The sequence below is a fragment of the Mya arenaria genome, chromosome 9, assembly GCF_026914265.1.
Source record: "Mya arenaria isolate MELC-2E11 chromosome 9, ASM2691426v1".
Classification (NCBI taxonomy): domain Eukaryota; kingdom Metazoa; phylum Mollusca; class Bivalvia; order Myida; family Myidae; genus Mya; species Mya arenaria.
The window spans coordinates 67273995-67297805 of record NC_069130.1 but is presented as its reverse complement, the minus strand read 5'-3'; the positions used below and the strand labels follow the sequence as shown (position 1 = coordinate 67297805).

At 33.1% G+C, this 23811-nt stretch overlaps 1 long non-coding RNA gene across 1 annotated transcript; it reads right to left on the bottom strand.

Annotated features, from left to right (window-relative positions):
* Positions 1 to 10336: 10336 nt before the first annotated feature.
* On the bottom strand, positions 10337 to 20104 carry LOC128203232 (uncharacterized). The gene is made up of 2 exons (XR_008255898.1): positions 19896 to 20104; positions 10337 to 12788 (listed from the first exon to the last, which is right to left on the bottom strand). It is a non-coding gene; the product is annotated as an uncharacterized LOC128203232 (long non-coding RNA).
* Positions 20105 to 23811: the final 3707 nt, after the last annotated feature.

The window sequence follows — 23811 nt, the reverse complement described above, 5'->3', positions numbered from 1 at the left end:
ATATTTCATATCTTCCAACAATTCAATTTGTTCTATTTGTGTGTGACTACATGCATGTTAAGATATTTTAAGCCATACGATGATACTCAGTTTGCTGTTCTTTGAAATTTCACAAGACAACGTTAGCAGTAATCAGTAGAAAATGAGTTCTCAGATATCCATTTCTCAGTAAAAATCTCAAGAACCGACCAGCAGTATTAAATAATAGACAACTATCTTCTAATGACACATGACATTTAATAAAAGTGTTTATCTATATCTACTTTACCTAACGTTTAGTTACACTCGTGTCTTTGATACATGTTGAATTTTAGTTTCGATAATATTTTGCAAGGAGAATAAGAAAAACGAGCTTCCAGACAAACTGTTTCTCTTTGTGTTGGCATGTCCCGGCAGTTGCCGCACACATACCAGCGTGGAGTTCTAAATCCTTTCTCGGGCTCGTGGGAACCATCTCCAGGTTGATTGTCTGGGGCTGCTAAAACAAGTAGCATGCACACTGGCTCCATTTCGATTGCCCTCGTAATTGCTGCCTGAAGTTGCGGCTTTGTCAACTTGCTCACTTGTTTCTACAGATAAGGCCACACCAAATTGATAACTTGTTCATCGGATTTTTTCCAAAAAATAATGTGGCGAGCGATCGAAATAATAATAAAAATATTTGTTTTGCATTTAGCAAAAAAGAGGAGCGAGCGAAGAGCGAACAAATATATATAGTCATCTAACTCACTTTTGTTCACATTTTATTCACTTATTAACTAAACAATGATAATTTATTGTAAACAGTACAAGGATGACATTCAGTGAAAGAATGATAACACTTAAAGATAATTCTATACAAATATTAGTTTTGAGATCAAACAAATGCTATTTGAGATCAAGCAAATGTATTTCTTTAAAATATTCAATGAGAGAACTCGAAACAACAGTTTTTCCAGTTTTTTAAACCTTTTTGATTTATTTTTCAAAATACCCTATGCATGGCTAAGTTAAAGCCTGGACACAAGCGCCAATGGTCACAGCCACCTGCCTGCCCAATGGCATATTCAAATCTATTAAAGGTTTCCCACTTTTCCTTAGGAAAACTTGGTTAAAATAATTCTCTATTAAAACACATTGTCATATCTCATACCATGGAAATGACTAGACAAGGTGACTTGAAAAATAACTCACAAAATAAATACAGGCATTTGCAATCAAATATAAACTATAGCAATCACTCTTGCAATGACTACACGATTGGCCTTTGTAGCCATCTTAGTTCTGGAAGAGAATTTACAAAAATTCTACACCGTATTGTAAACTATTTCAGCACCAAATATGTCACAGAAAATTCCAGCTAGCGCCAGATTGATTTTAGGCTTTCTCAGAATTTAACAGCTATCTTTTTTAAACTTGCAGATTTTCAAATTTAGACAAGTAATAGAAATACAAAAGACACTTTTAGTTCTTTTTTACTGCAAATACTGATTGTGTCATAGCGAAAAATATGTGAAGAAAATACAGGAATATGCAATATTTTTTCATAGACAAAAACCAATCAGCATAAATATTTGACTCTTGAATGATTTCCATATATAGTTTAAATATACACATGAACATCAAATAATGTACAAACATTTCTTCGCAACACGTGTGATTAATACCTTTTTCCAATCACACAGTCTGACACCATTTTTTTTTATCCTTTTTGACTAATATTTACAAAATATACACAATCCGATTTGTCTGATGTTTTTTTTGTGAATGGTAAAACTCATGGCATTGCATGAAGCATATAGGAATGTCAGTCAGGTTAATTTTACCATATATAGTTTAAATATACACATGAACATCAAATAATCTACAAACATTTATTCGCAACACTAAGTGTGATTAATACCTTTTTCCAATCACACAGTCTGACACCATTGTTTTTACACTTTTTGACTAATATTTACAAAATATACACAATCCGGCTTGTTTGATGTTTTTTGTGAATGGTAAAACTCATGGCATTGCATGAAGCACATAGGAATGTCAGTCAGGTTAATTTTTAGCATCATCCTACTGTCCACGAACATTGACTCATCGGCGACCAAAGTCTCCACCACGAGCACGCCCCCGTTGCCTCATGGGGACAGGAATTTCATGATCCGCTGCATCGGAGGAATCTGAAATTTTAATAAGATATATTATCCATAAATGTTCATTGAAGTATAATGTAGTATGCATTATGCACCAATCAATTGTAACCACGCCCCCCCCCCCTCCCAGGTCCGGGGAATAGCGGGGACTTTGACTTTTGGTAGAGCCAACCCCGGCTAAAATCCCCGCCCTGCAGGGACGAACAGGTGGTAAAATCCCTGCCAAATAACCCCGCACCCTAGGGACCCATGTAAGGCTCATTCCCTGCTATATTTAAAGTGAAGACAAAACCACACTCCACAGCATTCACCAGGCACTGCGGGGCCACTTGAAACGTAAAAACAAGGCCCATTTCCCCGGCTATCCCCCCGGACCTGGGGGCCGTGGTTACAATTGACTGGTGCATTACTGAAACAGTTTGATGATAACACAAGAAAGGGGTGCTCGTTTCTTGGCCAAACTTTATTTTTCTATAACTAATCATTAAATGTAAATATATTTTTGAAGGCAACAAATAATACAAAATACACACCTGAAGTTTTTACCTGGACAGGTGTAGTAGGTATAGATGACCGACATGAAACTGTCTTTTCAAGGTAACGGTCATCCGAATTCCCGTTAAACATGTCCGAACCAAATTCAATCTTTGGATAATCACTGTCATTCACGATGAAATTCAGCTCTGCTTGCCCAGTATATATACGTTTACTTTAAGCGGAAGCCATTTTAAAACAAACACATTTGTCCAAACTTTATCAAACTTTAAAAGGTGGTAGAATTGTTATTGGTTCACGTAATTTTCAAGAATCAGGAAGTGAATGTTGTCAATTTTGTCTCGATCATCTAGACGCTTGTATCCGGGCTTGTATCCGGGTGTGCGCATGCGCAGAAATCGGACGTGTCTTTTTTTCCACTGCAAAGAAAAATTTATGAAAATTGGAAAATTAATTTGATTTATTTACAGAAGGGTAAGGTAGTTCCAATATCCTATCAGATCAACTTTTACATAGAAATTAGATCCTATCATTGTCTCTCAACACTGAAATCTTCGATCAGAGTGTGGTTACCTATGTAAACAAAGAACAAAATGGCGGAAATTACGAAATAAAAACTCTAACAGATCGACAGTCAAGTGGAAGTTAAGCAAGGTGTGTAGGTGAGTGCATCTTACCACCACCTTCTTAATCAACCAAGCGATGCCACTCCTAATTCTATTCCTATTTCTGATGTCAGTTGGACACCATATATCCACTACAAAAACAACAGATAGGCAAAATGACAAACTGCTGCCCATAAACCAGCTCCTTTACACTGTGTACAAAAACAACTACATAAAGAATAACCTGAACCAAAAAGGAAAGCTGTTACTATACCTGACAATAGTTCTTCTTACTGCTTTAAATGATATTGAATTAAATCCTGGCCCAACAGCAAACTGCTCAATATCAGAAAATAATTCCACGATATATCCTTGTGGAACATATGACAAACAGGTCACATGGGACGACAAGGGAATTGTCTGTGATACATGTAACCAGTGGTATCATGCCCACTGCCAATCTATAGACACCAAATATTATCTAGAACATGCCAACAATTCAGGAATTGCGTGGGACTGTATAATGTGTGAATGTCCAAACTACTCAACATTCTGCTACTCACTAGTCTTCAGTACTTCCAATCACTTCAGCATTCTATCAGACACACCTCTCGACAGCCCAACTCCAACACGAAATCTCAGGCCTGTCCACTAATCCACTCCAGATAATACCAGGAAATCTAAATCAACATCAAATACCATAAACACAATACGCTTGGTAAATGTAAATTTTCAGTCTATCAAAACTAAGCAAGGCCAACTGTACAATATGCTTAATAGTACCAAACCAGAAATCATATTTGGAACTGAGACGTGGATCGATCCAAGCATTAAAGACAGTCAAATCTTTCCACCCGGTTACAACATATACAGGAACGATCGGAACCTGAATGGTGGAGGGGTTCTAGTCGCAGTACGTGACAACTTGATCAGCTCACCAGTCACAGAATTACAAACAGATTGTGAAATGGTATGGTGCAAACTAGAACTAGTAGGACATAAAGCCATCTACCTAACATCCTTCTACAATCCCAAAACATCCAATGAAGAGGGATATAGGCAATTTGATATCAGCATGAGTAGAGCTACAAATGTGAAGAATGCATTCATCATTGCAGCTGGGGATTTCAACCTCCCTGGATGGGATTAGAAAATTAATAAACTAAAACCAAAAACCCAGAATGTCAACATCCACCACAAGTTTACAGATATCCTAGATGACCATGGGCTAGCTCAAATAGTTAATGAACCAACAAGAGGATCTAACACCTTAGATTTGTTTATAACAAATTATCCAGGTAGCTTTAGGAGAACAGAAGTGATACCTGGCCTATCCGACCATGACATTGTCTATACTGAAGTGGACAGAATACCAGCAAAATTACAACAGAAACCAAGAAAGATCCTCCTCTACAAGAAGGCAAAATGTGAAAGACGACCTTAACAATATCAAATCCACAGCCAAATCACTTTATGATAACAAGTCCTCTGTAAATGACATATGGAACTTATTTGTAACATCACTAGAAGATAGCGTTCATAAAAACATACCAACTAAGACTGCTCGTGAAAAGGATGGTTGCCCATGGATAACAACAGACCTGAGAAGACTTATAAGAAGGAGGGACAGAGCTTACAAAAAGAAGAAAAAATCAGGAGATAAAAGAGACAGTGCTTCATATAAAGACCTTAAGAGCAAAACCCAAAGAGAACTAAGAAAGGCATATTGGAGGTATATTGAAAACATCGTTACACCAAGTAGTGAATCGGACAGAGGTACTGACTGCATGAAAAGATTCTGGACGTACATTAAGCATAAACGGTCAGATGGGAGTAGCATACCACCTCTTAAATCAGCAGGTCTACTACATGCTGACTCAACCGACAAAGCCAACATCTTAAATGCACAGTTCCAGGAAGCATTTTCAAGTAAAAACGACCTCAGCAACATAGAATTCAAGGAAAGATGCAACATGTCTGGCCAACACCCCACAGCACCTGATATTACCATCACAAAAGAAGGTATAATGAAACTTCTAAATGGTCTAAATCCCCATAAAGCTGCGGGCCCAGATAACATCTCCCCTATGATTCTAAAAGAACTAGCAAATGAAATAGCTCCAATACTCCAACTTATCTTTAAAAGATCATATGACACAGGAGTGGTACCAGCATTATGGAAAACAGCAAATGTCTGCCCAGTATTTAAAAAAGGGAAAAAGTTTGAACCAATCAACTACAGACCAATATCGTTAACCTGTATATGTTGTAAGATAATGGAGCACATAGTCACCAGCCGTATCATGTGCCATGCAGATAACAACAACATCCTGTATGACCTCCAACATGGGTTTCGGAAGAAACTATCATGTGAAACACAGCTGATAGAATTCTTCGACGACATCACCAAGAACCTTGATAATGGCCAACAAACTGACTGCCTAATCATGGACTTTTCGAAGGCATTTGACAAGGTCAGCCATAGCCTACTGACACACAAGCTCAAACACTATGGGATAACAGAAAAAACACACACCTGGATAAAAAGCTTCCTTTGTGAGAGAACCCAGAGAGTACTGATAGAAGGGGAAACATCTGACTCCATCGATGTAGAGTCTGGGGTGCCACAAGGATCTGTGCTAGGACCCAGCCTCTTCCTCTTCTATATCAATGACAGGCCAGAAAACATCAAATCGACCGTGAGGCTCTTTGCAGATGACACCATTGCATACATCACAGTAACATCAGATGATAATACCCTCCAGGAAGATTTAGACAAGTTGGCTCTCTGGGAAGAAAAATGGATGATGAAATTCCATCAAGTTAAATGCCAGGTTCTATCGGTAACAAAAAAACAGAACACCAATTATAAAGGATTACCAGCTACACAGCCACACTCTGGAGCACGTAACATCTGCAAAATACTTAGGGGTAACCATAACATCAGACCTTTAATGGGAAAACCATATCAGAAACATCTGTACCAAGGCAAATAAAACAATAGGATTTCTCAAAAGAAACCTCAATATCTCCAACAGCGATATCAAAGAAAATGCCTACATCTCCCTCGTTAGACCAACAGTCGAGTACGCCAGCGCTCTATGGGATCCACATCTACAAAAGGATAAATATGAATTAGAAATGGTACAAAGAAGATCGGCCAGATATGTAACAAATCGGTACAGAAACAGATCATCCGTTACTGATATGATAGAACAACTAAGGTGGACGCCGTTAGAGGTTAGAAGAAAAAACGCACGTTTGTCAATGCTGTATAAGATCAACAACCAGGAGGTCAACGTTGCAGCAAACTCGTACCACCAGACAGGATCTCAAGAAATATGGGCACAAACTCTTTCCAGATCCCACAATGCAACACAACGACTAGGAAAGAGTCATTCTACCTGAGGACCATCAGGGATTGGAATGCCTTACCCTCCTCTGTTACATCTGTCAGCAGCCTGGAATCGTTCAAGCGGCTCCTGACTAACAAATAAATCAATAGCCCCCTGTTTTTAATCACCACTGTCTAATTTGTATAGCACCCTTTTTGTTATTGTATTCAAAATTATATTTGCGCACACCCAAAAGTGACAGAATAGTCAACATGATGACGGTGGTCACTAACCGGTAGAAGTAGAAGTATATCGTTCATTGAATCTAATTAGAGCGGCTGCATGATTGAGACTAGCCAGTGCTTTGATTACGGCTATGGGAAAAGGCTACATTCTACTAAACAAATTAGCGCTCGTAAAAAAATAACTTTTTTAAAAGTGATAAAAAAATAAAAAATAAAAAAATTGCTTTTCTGAAGAAATAGGTGCGGGAAATCCGATGAACAAGTTATTAATTTAGTGTGGCCTAATAAAATAATATAACACGTACAAAATTGCAACTGAAATAAGCGACTGCCTGACTTCAGCTTATAAACAATTATTCCAAAATAATGCTAACATGTTCATATTTCGATCGCAAATTCGGACTCTACTTGACCTATATGGAAAAGAACCCTAAACACAAAACAAAGTCATTTTTGTTGAAAGAGGCAATAGGATTATGAATTGTAACTATTCAAGTACAAATAACATACTGTCATCCCTTCTTTCTGTTTCGCTAGAATTTTCCTGCTGTCCTTTCCGATCGCTGGTGTTTTGGACCGGAGAGTACCAGTTGCTGTTTTTTTTTCTTTTGTAGGCAGCACTTCCGGAACTTCACAACTTTGATTTCACATCTTTTAATGTGACATTGAAGAGGCAAAATCCAAATTGTGACATCTTAACATCAGATTTATTTCATCAAAAACACTATTGATAACAATACATTAATTATGTTTCAACACAAACCATTCTTTTATATATGGCGCATATCCATTACCAAAAGAGGTCTTCCTAAGTACTATTGTTAACGATCATTTATTACGATGCATCGGTGACCCTTCGGAAACTTGAAGCTATTTGGCATAAATTCAATATCAAAGAAAGAGCTTGAATTACGTGCAATTTGATACTTTAAGCAAATATTAGTACAATATGATTTTTTTTGTTTCTCTTACTATGTTTATAATAGTAAAAATGCTTTTAGAACATGTATATGACGATTAATGCATACATTTCATATGTTATAGGCTGTTTAGGTTCTCATTATTCATTTTTGTTGTAAAATGACGTGTTGGTATTCACTTTGAATAACACTGATACGAACAAATGGGCAATAGTCGTATGGGCAGGTACTAATAAATTAGATTATAAATAAGAATAGTGGTTATTTTTAATTTATAAGTGCAACATAGTTTACTTCATAAGTAGCAACAACAGCATGACGTTGTATTTTAGGCTTCCATATTTTGCACAATGCTAATACGACCCTTCCATCCAATGGATTTAACTCCCGCAAACATTTATACTAACTGCCGAAAACGGTACCAAAATAATCATGAATGATTTATCTATCAACTGTAGTACGGGGTCTATTTCATTCTGTGAGTCAATGTAATAGGGGTCTAAGTTTCACAAGCATTTTTTTTTTAAATTGCCGTTTTTCTGTCGGTCTTGGGACATTTTGACTGACATTTTATACTTCCGTTTTCGGCTATTTTAAGAATCGTTTTGATTGTCAATGACTTTACAAGCATACATTGACGTCTTCTGCATCTGTGGGTATAACTTTTATGAACTATTATGAAGTTTTTCTGTTTCTATTTTTTCAAACTAAAACTTGGGATCAAACATGCTTATTTACATGTCCAAATCGAAAGAAAACACTTATGCATCATCGACTTTCTGAAAATTCAATCATTTTATCTACAAAGTGATAGCATCCATTTGATTCAGTAATCTATCGCATTTTTCCGTAACGGCTATTTATAAACTCATCGTTTCTGAGAGTGGCCAGAAGTAAGAACAATTTTATGACTCACAAGGCATGCAACCTTACAAGCCAAGAGCATCCGAATTAACCAAGGAAGTAATTATTGTTTACTTAAAGTGCCAACCTCTGTAAATAGTAAATTATTTAGAGTAAACATTGAGGTAGATTTAAGCATATCATTGTTTTATTAAGTTTAGATTACTTTTTCTTAGGTGTTCTCAATTCTTGTGCATGAAATTTGGTCAAATGTTTTATAACTCGCATACATTAGTCAATTGCAATTGTTTTTATTTTCAAATTGGATATTGTGATCGGTTTAAAAGAAATCAACAGACCGGGTTCTTTATCTATCTGGTCACTTTCAGTTTTAAAACAAGTTCCTGCTTCAATTTTAAAGAATAATAAGGCATTTCATGATGAATAGTGCACAAATATATCTTATTACAATTTTAGAACAACAATCAGGTGACTGCCCAAATGTGTTTAATGCTAGACAGGATGTGTGCTTGAATGCTTAAATACTAATTGAGGACTAAATGGAAATTTGCAGTTATTTTTATGTGAGCCATTCTAAAACATAGATAAAAATATGTCTAGTTATATTTAGTTTGTTTAGTTCTATGCCTCCTCCAATGATCCCAATGCCAGGACTTGTGGTTGAACTGCTCAAAAATAATTTAATGACTTAATGGAGATATGGCGGTTATTTTTTTAAAACCATTCCAAATAATTAATCTGAATAATACATAATTATCTTTAATATGTTTCGTTTTACTTTCAGTTTTACTCTGACCTGGCTGATGAAGATACAGTACCTTACTTGTATGTTCAAATTGTACCATTTTTGTTCTATTAAAAATATAATATGAACCTTTATGAGGAATAAGTTGGAAAGGAAAATTAAATTATAAAGTTATAAAAAATCATAAAAGTAATTTGCTATACAATTTATTTTTGTATAAATGTGTATTGGAATCAACACATTCCTTTGTTATAACTTCAGGCTCATGAAAAAAGGCCAAAAGTTTCCAACATTTAGCCTTACAAAATCAACTTGGTGTAATTTGACAATATTCTTCAGAATTTGACGGTGGTTGTATCATGCAGCAGTCATACCATGAAGTGTCTCACAGATTTATTTTCTAAATTCTGCAATATTGAAGTACAGTTTAGCTCAAAGACGATTAATCTTCTGGCAATTAGAAGTAACTGTTCTTTTAAAATAACATTAACAGTTCCTGCATTTTTTGAGTGATTATAGAGTGAATATGTTTCCATATTAAATGTTATATTTTATGTGTAATATTTCACATGTTATGAATGGTAACAAATACATGTACGCACTTTTTGGTTCTAAATATATACACATTTTTTATGTATTCGTTTTAATAGTTACAATGTCAATTCAGAAAATGAGTCAATTTTTTTAAAGCTACCATGGAAGCCAGAGTCTAGTGTTCTAGGGAAACTGTCATTGTCATTACCCTTAATATTTGCTGACAATGTCTTTCTTATATTAAATTGTTTAGAATTGCTTAATGGTGATCAGCTCACGTTTTTAACAATTGTCAGGAAAATCAATCCAAGATATACTTACAGAAATTTCCTTTTTAACATAAAGTGATGTTTCTTAGCATGTTATTTTATTTTTATTGAATGGTTACCATGGCAACTGTTTTTTTTTGTTTGTCTTTAATCTTCTTCAAATGATATGGAGAAGGAAATATATATAAGTATAATAAATCAGAAAATAAATGTCTTTTATTTCATCGTATTTTGGTCAGTAGCAACAATTGAACACATTTGTACTTAGTTATTTGGGAAGACAGTGCGTAAAACCACACAGTTTGATAAAACACGTTTCTGTATTTCAGTGCTAAACATTTTAAAAATAGTCCCAACAATTGCACAGTTATGATAGAAAATGGGTTAAATTTCGTGTCTTGGTCAAAAATAAAAATTAGAACACGCTCGATCAGATAACTAGCATACATAGTATGTGATAACTTAAGATTCAATTATAAATATTGTTATCGAACCGTCGTAAATGTGAATACATGTCACAAAACGGTGTCCAAAGGCAAAAGACTAATGGTAAATACGTTCTGTTTGACAGACATAGTTTGTAACATCAAATCATTCGATGACAAATGGCCAATGTCGTTTTGTTTTCGCAATGTGTGTGGCTAAGGTAAGACCTATAGGTGACACGTAAGTAATACATTAATTTATACTGTACAAAACAAACTCATATAAGGGAAGAACGAAGGTTTTAATTGTAGCTCAAACATTGTGAAACGCAGCCAAAAACTAATCGAGTTAAGATAATTAGTCGAATATAATATGCAAATGAAAATCTTTTTCAGAACCTAAACATTTGCAAAAGGTTTCAACAAAAAAGAAAATATCATCACATAATTCGAGGGAAGAAAGGTATTTTTAAACATAAAAAGCATATCAAAATCTTTTACTTACACATTTTTTGTATTTATGTCAAAACCAAAAGTCAACATTTTTAAATATGTTTACTGGGCAGGTATAACTTGCAATACGACAACATTCAGTGAAAAAATAGCAATAGTTTTATTGCAGCAATTAACTTGACAGAATAGAATTGACAAAAGCATCGAACTAAGGACTTAGGTATAGTATAAAGAGCAACGACTTAATCACGTTAAATAAGTATTTAACGACCAGTAACATTAATCTTCTGTAAATTAATGAATTGAGTCTGGACTCATTCAAAGCACGCTTGTTAACAACGATGATCTGTATATGTTAAAATAAACAACGAGTTTCTGCTCTGTTCTGCTGTGTTCTTTTCTGATAAAGATATTTTAAATAGCACACATAAGCAGAAATGGCATGTAATATATTACATTTAAGAAAAACTCTCTAGTACAGTCTTTTTTCTACCTTTTCGTAGAATATTAATGCTTATTTAATTAATTTGTTTTTTGTTAAAGCATTTTGTGTGTTTTTGTCTTTTTTCATGTTCGTTTATCTGTTTCTTTATCAAAATAAAACACTCTAATTTTCATGTATCGCAACCACTCAAACTTCTTAAATAAGAATTACATGATAATACCATATGTTTTACATTTATAGTGTATATGATTTACTGTGTTGTGTAATGCGGAATATTTAATAAAGTAAACGTAAGCGGCATATGCTATGGCTGTATTCTTATGTTCTAGAAAATATCATTGATTTAAAGTATTGTTTGGACGACAAAGGTTGTTATTTTGTGTGTAAATATCAAGTGAATACTGGCGATTGAATGATTATCGGATTACATAGGTATACCGATACAAGGTACTGTTTTATCTACATTTTGACTTGACCTAGTTACGAGTGGTCAGTTTGACATAATGGCGGACAGTAACACAGTTGTAGCGGACACAATCAATAGCGAGGGCAACGCAAATTCGGACAGCATGTCCGGACAACAGTTGAATATACCACTTGTGTTTATTCGCGAAGTGGAATTGTTTGGGAAACGAACCCCCATTAAGGAGGAATTTGTTAGGCATGTAGAGCTTTATGAAGCAATTAGTAGGACAATTGAACTCACTCATATAACTGGACTTCAACGCATTCGTGGAATGTAGCGTGTTTACCTAGACAATGTCCAGGATAAAGTGCAATTGATGGCTAAGGGGGTAATTCTTCGAGGCAAGAAGTTGACGGTCCTTCCTACACATCCTAACCGGTTCGATGGTGAACGAACAGTTAGGGTTCTGGTCCAAAACATCCCCCTATTTGTTGAAGATGAGCGAACGCTCACTCTACAAAACCTCACTGTCATTTCGCACTTTCGCGAGAAACTCCGCATCAGTGGCAAGCTCAATAATTGTGAAACCGTTGACCGAATCTGTATTGTTAAAGAGTCTACATCAAAAGCACCTTTACCCAAATTCATGCAATTTGGTCAATTTTCAGGCCGGATTTTTTTTTATTTTGGACAGAATGTGAGGCCGAAAGTACTCAAATGTACAAAATGTTTACAAAAAGGACACGGTTTTAATGTGTGTCCTAATTACTGGTTATGCTTATATTGTAAGCAGACAGGGCCCAATAAATCAGACTGTAATTTTGCAGATGTGTCGAATTGCGAGGATTCCGACGCACGATGGTTCCCCGGACAGTCAAGATTCACAGCCAATTCTGCCTTCACAGTCGGAAACCCCCGCTCCTAAAAATAGAAGCAAAATTCCAGTTTATGGGTCGTCTACTCCAATTCTAACCTCGAGGAAACCGGACCGTGATATATTAAAAACTAGCCAGCAGTCCATTGACAAATACGTCACACCGAACAAAGGTAAAACCTCCTGTGCGGCTTAGCGATCACCTCCCACGCCAGCTGAAGATCTTCATGACAAAACATGTACGCACAAGGAAACAAAAAAAAGAAATAGTTTACTATCTGTATACTATCTATTAATTCAACCCCTGTTCAGTTTTACGGACACTTAGGGCTAGATTACGATTTAATGTACGTTTGTTTGGTTCTGATTATTTTGATAATCGCACTTCACATGTATTTAAAAAACACGCCTGTTGTGGCTATTTATCATTTAAACCCTTGTACGTTTGCAAAGGCCTTTGTACTACATATGTATAGGATAGATCACGAGTAGCCGTTTGATATGAAATTTATCAGCGAGCGTAGCGAGTTGATTATTCCATATCAAACGGCTACTCGTGATCTATCCGACTTAGACAACAGAAAGTGTAGTGCTTGTTTTTCAGTCATATACCATACATTTGTATGAGAAATATGTCAGAAAAGCACAGGAAACAAACATTTCTGTAGTATTGTAGTATTAAGAACGTCCTTGTAACATAAGTAGGTGCTTGATTTGCACGAGATTTACCAGTTGAAATATCCGACAGAAAAACAGTTGTGTGTGAGATTTATCAAAGTTTAAACACTTTTGCAGACCTGTGATTGGCCGGCTGGAGGTAGCTGTTGTCTTAATATATATATATATATATATATATATATATATATATATATATATATATATATATATATATATATATATATATATATATATACACGGCTTAATACTTAAACTACTGTATAACATGTAAGTAATACTACTTGAATGTCTATGTCTGTTAACTGTGGTGATTGATTATTGAGGCATATAATCCCTTCCACATTGAATATACAGCAATGAATGTTTATTCGTCTATGCTTTTGTTAGATAAGGGCATTTGTATTATCTTGTACGTTTACCTGTTGCTATACGCTTAATTAAAAATTGTTCAAACGATAGCATACACTAATGTGGCGCATGAAACATTCACAAGCATTTATTGTTGTAACATTATTATTAGAATATTTCTACAACAATACACGTTTTAGCGTGTTCCACGTATTCGTCCATTGACAAGATGTTTTTTGATAGATGTCTAAATGCAATATTTCTATACATACTAATTCTACTTCGCTTTTTGAAGTATTGTTTGTTTTTGTTGTGTATTAAAAATAATTGTTCGTATGGTGCCTTTTTGCACTTCATATCCTTTCGCATTTGTTTACGATAAGAATGTACTTCGGGCTTACATCATATTACTTTCATCTTCAGTTTAGAAATCTGTCAAAGAACGATTCCTTTTTTTTTCCTCTTAAATCATCTATACTTAGGAATATCCTTATATAATGCAACACAGCCAAATAATTATTCATATTATATCTTTTAACGTTCAAGGTTTAAGGGATAGTAGTAAACGTGCCCGTTTAATTCAATGGTTAAAGAACCAAAAGGCAGATATAGCCTTCCTACAAGAAACACATTTTTCTGATAAAATCGACAAAATAATTAAATGAATTCATTGGATGGACTCTTATAAATAGTTATGGTGAATCGATTTGATAATACATACACATTAGTGAACTGTTATGCCTCAAATGGTAAATAAGAAAGAAATGACTTTTATACTAAATTATCAAATATCATATATGAAAATAGTTAAGGTATAAAGATTATTGTAGGTGATTATAATGACACATTTACAATTAGCAGTGGAATAAGCAAGTTACAAAAGTCCGAGATCAATACTTTTAAAAAACTAATCTAATCGAAACGCATAAATTGTGTGATATTTGGAGATTACTTAATCCAGAGAAACAACAATTTACTTAGAGGCGTAAAAATGATATTGAGAAAAGTAGAATATATTTCTGGCTAATTGAACATAACTTTGTATCCCAAATATATTCCACGGATATAAGACCTGCCATCATAACAACAACGGATCAACGAATATCAAAATACCTAATAAACGAGGTCCTAGGTATTGGAAATTTAATAATTCTCTCCTTGAAAGTAATGAGTACCAAACTATTATCGGCATTTCTTTAGATTCAATAATTCAACAAGATATTAAACCTCAGATAAAATGGGAAATTCGCAAAATAGAAATTAGAAATCGAACAGTTGAATTTTCGAAACAACAATCGCGAACTCGCCATAACCGTCTTAATGAATTAGAAAAAGAACCTAAACTATGATATGAATCGAATGACAATCACCCTGTGGCGGTGTTTTTATTTTAGCCACATTAGATTTTAGGTCTTAGTGAATAGTAAGTACTGAATTTATTTCCAGATGTCCTTAATAGTGAATATTAAGTAATGAATTTATTTCCAGAAGTTAACACTTTCTAACTATTATAATCTAACATTTTGTCAAATAATCCAATTTATAATTGATAGTCCGATGTTATAAACCTTTAAATTATTTTTATTTAACTCCCTTTAAATCATTTCTAACTCTTTTTAATTCGAACTCCTTTTAATTAACTTTTTAACTCTTTTTAATTCTAACTCCTTTTAATTAACATTTTAACTTTTTTTAATTGTTTTCTCAACGCCCAACAAAGGCATTTTATACTATAATTTACCGCCAAAACAAACATGAATTGCACGAGTATTGTGAGTAGCACGAATTCATGTGTTATTCGTGCGACTCCGCCGGAGCAATGCAACCGTTGAATAACACCGGTAGACTCATAGCGAATAGTTAAAAGGTCAACGGTGCAAATCAAAAAATGTTATACTTAAACGATTAAACTGTAATATTGTAAAAAGCTTAAGGTTATGCAAATTAAAGTTTAAACAATACGAATCAATCTCAAAAGTATTGTATATTTAACTAACTCATATTAAAATAAAAGTCTGTTATTTCGCGATGTTCGCGACACACCCGGACGTTGAAATTTCCGCACGTATTATTCGAATTGAAGGAGAAATAAAAGAAATATTTCAAAATAAAGCCATAGGCGGAAAGGTACGGTCAAAGGTAGATTTTATTGAAAAAGGAGAAACTAATTCAAAATATTTCTTTTATCTTAAAATATCACGTCAATGTAAGAAAGTCATTATTTCACTCAAGGTTGATGGGGCCAGAATACTTTTACTCAAGATATACTAAATGCAATAGTCGAATTTTATAAGAATTTATACTCATCAAATTTTAAAAAAGAAGAATATTATAACCAGTTTTTAAATGATATCCAATTAGATTAAACATTGGATTCTCAATTAGCCGATAACTGTGAGGGAGAAATTTCTTATGAAGAAGCTTCAATAGCACTTAATGATATTAAACTTAACAAAAGTCCTGGACTCGATGGTCTTACGGTAAAGTTTTATCAAACGTTTTGGCGTTTAATTGGAGACCTAGTTATTTCAGCTTTAAATGAGAGTTATGAAAAAGGTAAATGGTCTTTTACTAAAAAAACAAAGTGTAGTTTCGCTTTTATATAAAAAAGGAGACCCAGAAAATCTTGAAAACTGGCGACCTATTTCTTTCTTAAATATTGATTATAAGTTAGCAGCAAAGGCATTAGCAAAACGACTTAAATATTTGCTTTTTCCAAAACGTGTGTATCTTGCTAAAAAATATAGTAACGCCTGATTCAATTATAAAGACTATAAACTCCATGGTTTTTTAATTTATTTGGAGTGGAAAAAAAGATCAAATCAAGCGTAAAACAGTTATGGGAAACAGACATTAAAATGGGTGATTAATCTGACTTATACAGTTGATGCAAACTGGAACATTATACCATCAGTAATATTAGACCAATTTGAAAAGAATTTAGACTCCATTAAATCTATACCTATTAAAAAAACAAAATCACTTTGTTCTATAAGCATTTGTTATTGCATGATCTTGTAGCAACGAATTTAGTTTTATTTACTAAGAAGTTGAAGGATTGCCCTTTATGTATTTATTGTAATAAAGTAGAAGACTACGAACACTTCTTTATTAAATGTCCATTTTTGACAACTTTCTGGAATGCTACACATGATATCTTTAAAAGATGCAGAGTACAGAAAGAAATTAAGAATTTAAGATTTATAGTAAAAGGTTACGAAATTGACCAAAAATAGTATAATATCGTAAACATTGTTTTAAGTCAGATTGCCTATTGCATCTATAAGACCTACTTCATTTGTGAAAGGAGATCAACACCGAGAAATATTATATACCATTTATATAATGATTTGAACGTTCTTCAAACTATCTTGAACAATTAAAGCATTTATAACGTTTTTTTAAACGATTTTGTTAATGAAATAACAATATAATGTTAAGGCATTTTCAAAATGTTTAATAATTACCTAATAATTAAATGATATTGTTCCAGTTCGATATATATATATATATATATATATATATATATTTATTTTATAAAACAAACATTACATACAATATATATATATAAATTGTATGTAATGTTTGTTTTATAAAATAAACGGGTTGTCATGAACTGGCAATTCCAAAACAAAATCAAATAATAATAATAATAATAATAATAATAATAATAATAATAATAATAATAATAATAAAGGTATTTAAAATAGTTATATATGGCATCCATTTAATATCAATGGAAGAGCTTAAACACATGAAATTTGACACCGTAGGCAAATGTTTGTAAACTATGATGTCTGTTTGTTAATAATAAAGTTTTCATTATCATTTTAGCAGAACGTGTAAAGATTGCAGGAGTGTAGGTTCTTACTCATTAGGCCCATACTGTTTAAGAATGGTGATTTAATTCAATGTCGAAAACTGTGATTTCACTTTCTAAAAATTGATTATATGTGTGTATTTCTATATTTGCTTTTGGATTTATAACAAATGAAACTCCATTACTGTGTGTAGTATTTCTACTGAAAAAAGCAGGTTATAATAGATCATTTTGAACGATGTATCTCTTGTAACAATATTATATCATACTTATTACTAAAAGTCCATTTGAGTACTTGTTTCCGTCTGTCTATGTTACCTTTACATGGAACATAAATGATACATGTATTTGTGTTTCCATTTTACAAACTTATAAAGATATCTGAATCGTACGACACATTCTAGTCATAACAAAGAAAGGGTTAATATGTATGAAACAAAAGTGAATGACATTTGCAAAAATGTTTGTAGTGGCAAACAAGTAAGATCGATAGTTATGTTTATTTGTTAAATTGTGCTATTCATATATGATGTTTTTTGGAAGTATGATGTATGTGTAATAACATTCATTAATGAACATAGTATTTTTTATTTAATTAGCAACATTTTGACAATGGTAATAAAATACAAGCTCACAAACATTTATATTTTGTTCGTAAGAATGCCATAGGGAAGTAGTAATATTTATATTCAACAAAACGAAAATTGTTGTTAACTATTGGTGAAAAAAAAACATTTTCACTTTTCAGTTAACTATCGAATTGTTTTAATTATTTACATTCATATACAAATTCATAGGCAAATGTTTATTACATTTGATTTATATTTCTCTCTCTTTTTTAACAAATTAAAACCTCCTGCAATATATTACGAATAACGCATATACATCACAAGTAACGGACATTCTTTGATTGTTTTAACAAATTGAATATTGTGTTTTTTTTACAGATATTGATAGTTTGTTATACAAACAAATCATATCACAATTGTATTTCATTTTATCTGATGGCATCTTTAGAGGCTATTACATATATTTCAAGTAAGCATTTATTTCTAAGCAGTTGTTTTTTTTCCATAATTGGAGAAAAAATCAAACCTAAAAAGAACAATGGACGGAAACGCCAAAACATCCAGGGATATTATATAACCGAAGTTAAAAATCGGTTGGGCAGGTACTGATTTGTTTAAGAGAAAGTTAATTAGTCATTTATTATTAATGACTGCAATTCATTTTGATCTATTCAATCTAAGATTTTATTAAAATTGGTATCATCTATTTTATAATTTGAACCAACAAATTAAAATTCTATGAAGGTTTTTTTCATCGCAAAACGTTTTTCGTGAATGTCTATTCTGAGGCTAAAATCTGATCATATTCATTCTGCATCAATATAGCAGTTGGTAAGAATCGACGTATTTAATTCAATAATGGTGTACGTTTTGGAACCTCCTTCTATTTTGATTAATATGAGTTTGGCTTATAACTCTGTGACATTTAACGGGGTGTTAGTTTAAACATTCGACTACTGTAGTTGTTTCTTTAGTGTGTTTTTTTCCATAAAAATATTGGAGTTATTGTTTGTTTCTTTATAATTGTCTGTTATTAGATGTGTCTTATTATATGGGTGTATAAAGGATTGTTGTATATTTGAAACAAATATTAGAAATTTTCCATATGCATTTTCAGTCGTACAATGTAAAAATATTTATTTTTCATAAGAAGAACCATAAGTTAATGAGTGAGTTTTTAGTTTAATTCGGATACATGCTTCTTAAACCTTCTCAATACGAGTAAATCTTTACGATGATCTTTATAAAAGAGTAAGCAAATCGCTATATACTAAATATACGACAATAGATATCACAAAATTGGATTTTTCATTTAGGCAAGTTGACATACCATAGTCAAACTTAAAAACCACCATCAAAGTTAATGAATAAACAACATAAGAAAATAGTATTGTTAGAAATGCTTTTGATCTATTTAAACGAAACATGATTAGGATAGTTGACTAGGTCTAGGTGAAGTTCGGTCGTGAATAGTTATTGGTTCAATTTATTCGGGAAAAATCTAACAAATACATAGTTAATGCACAAAGCTTACTTTGGATAAACAATTTGAATTTGCACGTATAGCTTGACAAAACATAACAATCGGTTACAAAATAAAAAGGTGATATGATTGCAGCAATGGAAAAAAAATGAAAGCAATCCAAAACAGTATAATGTTTTCGCGAAAATATTTTTGAAGACTTTGAAGTGTACAAAAGTGTACAATATTTAAAAATATAATCAATTTAAGTACTTACTCATCAGTCGCAGACATTTTATCCAAATGATTGAAGTGACCCCGAGCAACCGATGTAATTCATCCAAAACATCCGTGATAACGATAAAATAAGCATGTTTCAACGACAACCTTTCTGTAATTTGAAACTATATGGCGTGCAGTCAGTATCAAAGAAAGAGCTTGAATAACGTGAAATTTGATACCTTAAGCAAATGTTTACACAATTTAACCTCTTTGCTTCTGTCATCATGTTTGTATGAATCAAAATACCTTTGGACCTTGTATATGACGATTAAAGCATAACATTCATACGTAAGGGGCTATTTATGTTCTCATCATTTAAATGTGTGTAGAATGATGAATTGGTATAAGTACAGCAGATTTGATAGTAAATCTGACACCATATCGTTATGTATCTGTAAACACAGATTTCTATACATCAAAAGAAAGGCTTAGTCTGTAGTTTATTAAGATGCATGTTGTAGTTATGAAAACCGTGGTACAACATTGCTTTCCAAGATGATGTCCAACACGGCCGCTAAAATTAATGCGAAGTGTCAACTTTTGCCTACATATTCATAATGACTATAAAATGCAATTAATACAGTCAGAACAATATAATAAGATGCATTTATGTATACAATTATGCTAATTGCATGAGTGCTCAAGTTCTGAATATGACCAGACTATCAAGGGAGGTGGACTATCTACAGGGCTTATTTACAGCAAACTTTTCGAGTAGCAAATTTAACGATATCTGGCTGGACAACACTCTGGAAACTACAGAAAATAGTTTTAAAGGACACAGGCGGAATCATTGGTCTAAGATTTAAAGAAGGTGCTTTGGCACAATGGTTTCTTTCAGCGCCATTAGCATCCAGATTCTCAACTATGTGCCACAATAATTTCTGTCATCAAATTTAAAGAATGGACCACATCATGCAGACACCAAAGCGAAAAGAAAACTATATTAAAAACGTGAACACAATTGTATAAGTGTTTGACAGTTCGTTTGATCGTTCGTTAGACAAAACGTTTACTCGAAGCGGCGTGTTGTCGGAAATCAATAACATATATGAACCCTAAGGCTTAATTGCTCTTGTAGTAGTGCCAGGAAGACTCGTTCTCAAAGAACTTATGCGAAAGACAATTGATTGGGATAAACCTCTCTCGGACACCAAAAAGACGCAATGGGAAAACTTAAAAGTATCTACAGAACATTGAAACCTGGGATGTACTTACCTGTTTCTCTGAGGGTTACCAGGAGAAAGGAGCTGCTACAAGTTAACTCTTATGCTTCAGAAAAGCTTTGCTGCAGCTGTCTACTTGTTTGCTATGTCAGATGATAGTACATGGTCTCATTATTTTGTTCTTGGAAAAGCCAAGGTTGCTCCAAAAGGTGAACATAACAATTCCAAGATTGGAACTTTGTGCGGCAGTTTTGGCTGTAGAAGTATTTGATATGGTTTCTGTAAATTTGTCCGTCCACTTTGATAGTGTCTCATTTTTCACTGACAGCAAGGTTGTTCTCGGATACATTTAAAACAAGACTCGTTGGCATATGTTGGCAAAAGCGTTGACAGTATTCTCAGAATCGGAGAGTTGTTTTTATAGCAAAACTTTTAGTAACCCAGTGGACTGTGCTACTACAAACTTTGAGACTTCAGGAAAAGTTGATAGTCTATAGCTTCGTGGTCCAGTTAAAACAATGTTAAACAAGAAGATGTACAGGAATGCTTTCCTTTGATAAATCCTGATGTTGACAAAGACGTTCGTGCTGAAGTGAACACCTTCGTTACTACCACGTCTGAAAATGTTTCATTTAGTTCTGGATGGAGCAGAATAATCGTTGTTATTGCTCTCTTGAAAAATGTGGCTTGTTCTTATCCCAGTCGTATGTCTCCCAGTGCTCAAACTCGTGACTTCACGATAGACACAGAAACGTTCATTTAACAGCAAGTACAGAAAAATGTAAATAAGAAAAGGTTAGATTGCTTCATAAACATTAGACAAATTCAGAAGGATTGTTCTATTATTAACCTCGATACCTTTTTTGATTTGGATGTTTTTGAAGATGGGTGTAAGGTTGAGAAAAAGTAACCTGTCCAGCCTTGAAAACATCCAGTGATTCTTTCCAGAAAATATCATATTTTAAAATTTAAAGTGTATTATTTTCATAATCAAGGGAGAAATATAACCGAAAGAGCGCTACGGGCTGCCGGTCGCAGGGTTGTTGGTACCAAGAGGTTGGTTTCTTCCATAACATCTTGTGTTACATACAAACGATTGAGGGGGAAATTTGATCCCCCGAATGGGTCCGACTTGGGAAGTTGTGTTTCGTATTTTCATAACAAATAAACAACTTTGTGAATAAAATACTGCACGAAAATAGAAAAAAAAATCGAATAAGGAACTAGTTCCCTATTTCTAATTCAAACTCGAATAAGGAATAAAAACTTTTTAAGTAATTCATTTTTTTTTCAAGTAATTATGCATTGTCTATTCCAGAGAGTTTTAGTGCTTAAAGTGCTTTTAAAACGCTCAACAATCCGAATAAGTAACAGAATTTTCGAAAAATACTCCATTTCAAAGTGCTTAATTGGCTTATTTTATTACGAAATATCAAAAATTCATCTTATTAAACATTTTGAATGAATGCATTGACTTATTTAAAGCAATGGAGACTTTCAATTACTTTATAACGCACAATAAGTCGATTAAGGAATAAGGAACTAGTTCCCTATTCCTTATTCAAACTCGAATAAGGAACAGAAACGGTGAATTTAGAAGTAAGACATACTTTTGTTCAAATAACTATGCAAAAGAGGTATAAATAAAAATTTACAGAAACGCATTGTCTATTTAAGAGAGTTTTAGTACTTAAGTGCTTTAAAAACGTATCAAACGTATTAAACTCAGAATAGGGTACAGAAATCTTGAAAATCTCAAAAATTTAATTTACTCGTTTTATCACTTTTCGACAAAATAACTTTGCAGAAGTGGTCGATATAAAAAGTTTAAAGAAATGTATTCAAGAGAGTTTTAGTGCTTAAAGTGCTTTAAAAACGCCCCAAAATCTAAATAAGGAAACGAATTTACGGGGGAAAAAACTCCATTTCAAAGTGCTTTATTTGCTCATAATTTGACGAAATATTAATTGAACATTGAACTTATCAAATAAATTGAATAAATGCGTTGACTAATTCAAATGGATGGAGTGTTTCAAGTTTTTTCTAACGCACAATTAGTCGAATAAGGATTAAGGAACTAGTTCTCTATTCCTTATTCAAACTTGAATAAGGAACAGAAACTGTGAATTTTTCAACTTTCTAAGAAGTGGTCTACATAAAAAAATTACAGAAATGCGTTGTCTATTCAAGAGAGTTTTAGTACTTAAAGTGCTTCAAAAACGGACAAAATCAGAATAAGAAACAGAAATCTTGAAAGCGTCAAAATATTAATTTACTCGTTTTATCACTTTTCGACAAAATAACTGTGCAGAAGTGGTCTATATAAAATGTTTATACAAATGCATTGTCTATTCAACAGAGTTTTAGTTCTTAAAGTGTTTTAAAAACGCTCCAAAATCCGAATAAGGCAGAGATTTACGAAAAAACTCAATTTCAAAGACTTAATTTGCTCAAATGTTTTTGGCCGAAATATCAATTGAACATGGATTTTATCAAATAATTCTTTAAACTTTTTTTATAGACCACTTCTGCACAGTTATTTTATCGAAAAGTGATAAAACGAGTAAGTGAATTTTTTTACGTTTTCAAGATTTCTGTTCCTTACTTCAAGTTTGGTACGTTTTTAAAGCACTTTAAGTACTAAAATTGTATTTCTGTAAACTTTTTATGTAGACCACTTCTGCATAGTTATTTGATCAAAATATGTCTTACTTTAAAAGTTGAAAATTTACCGTTTCTGTTCCT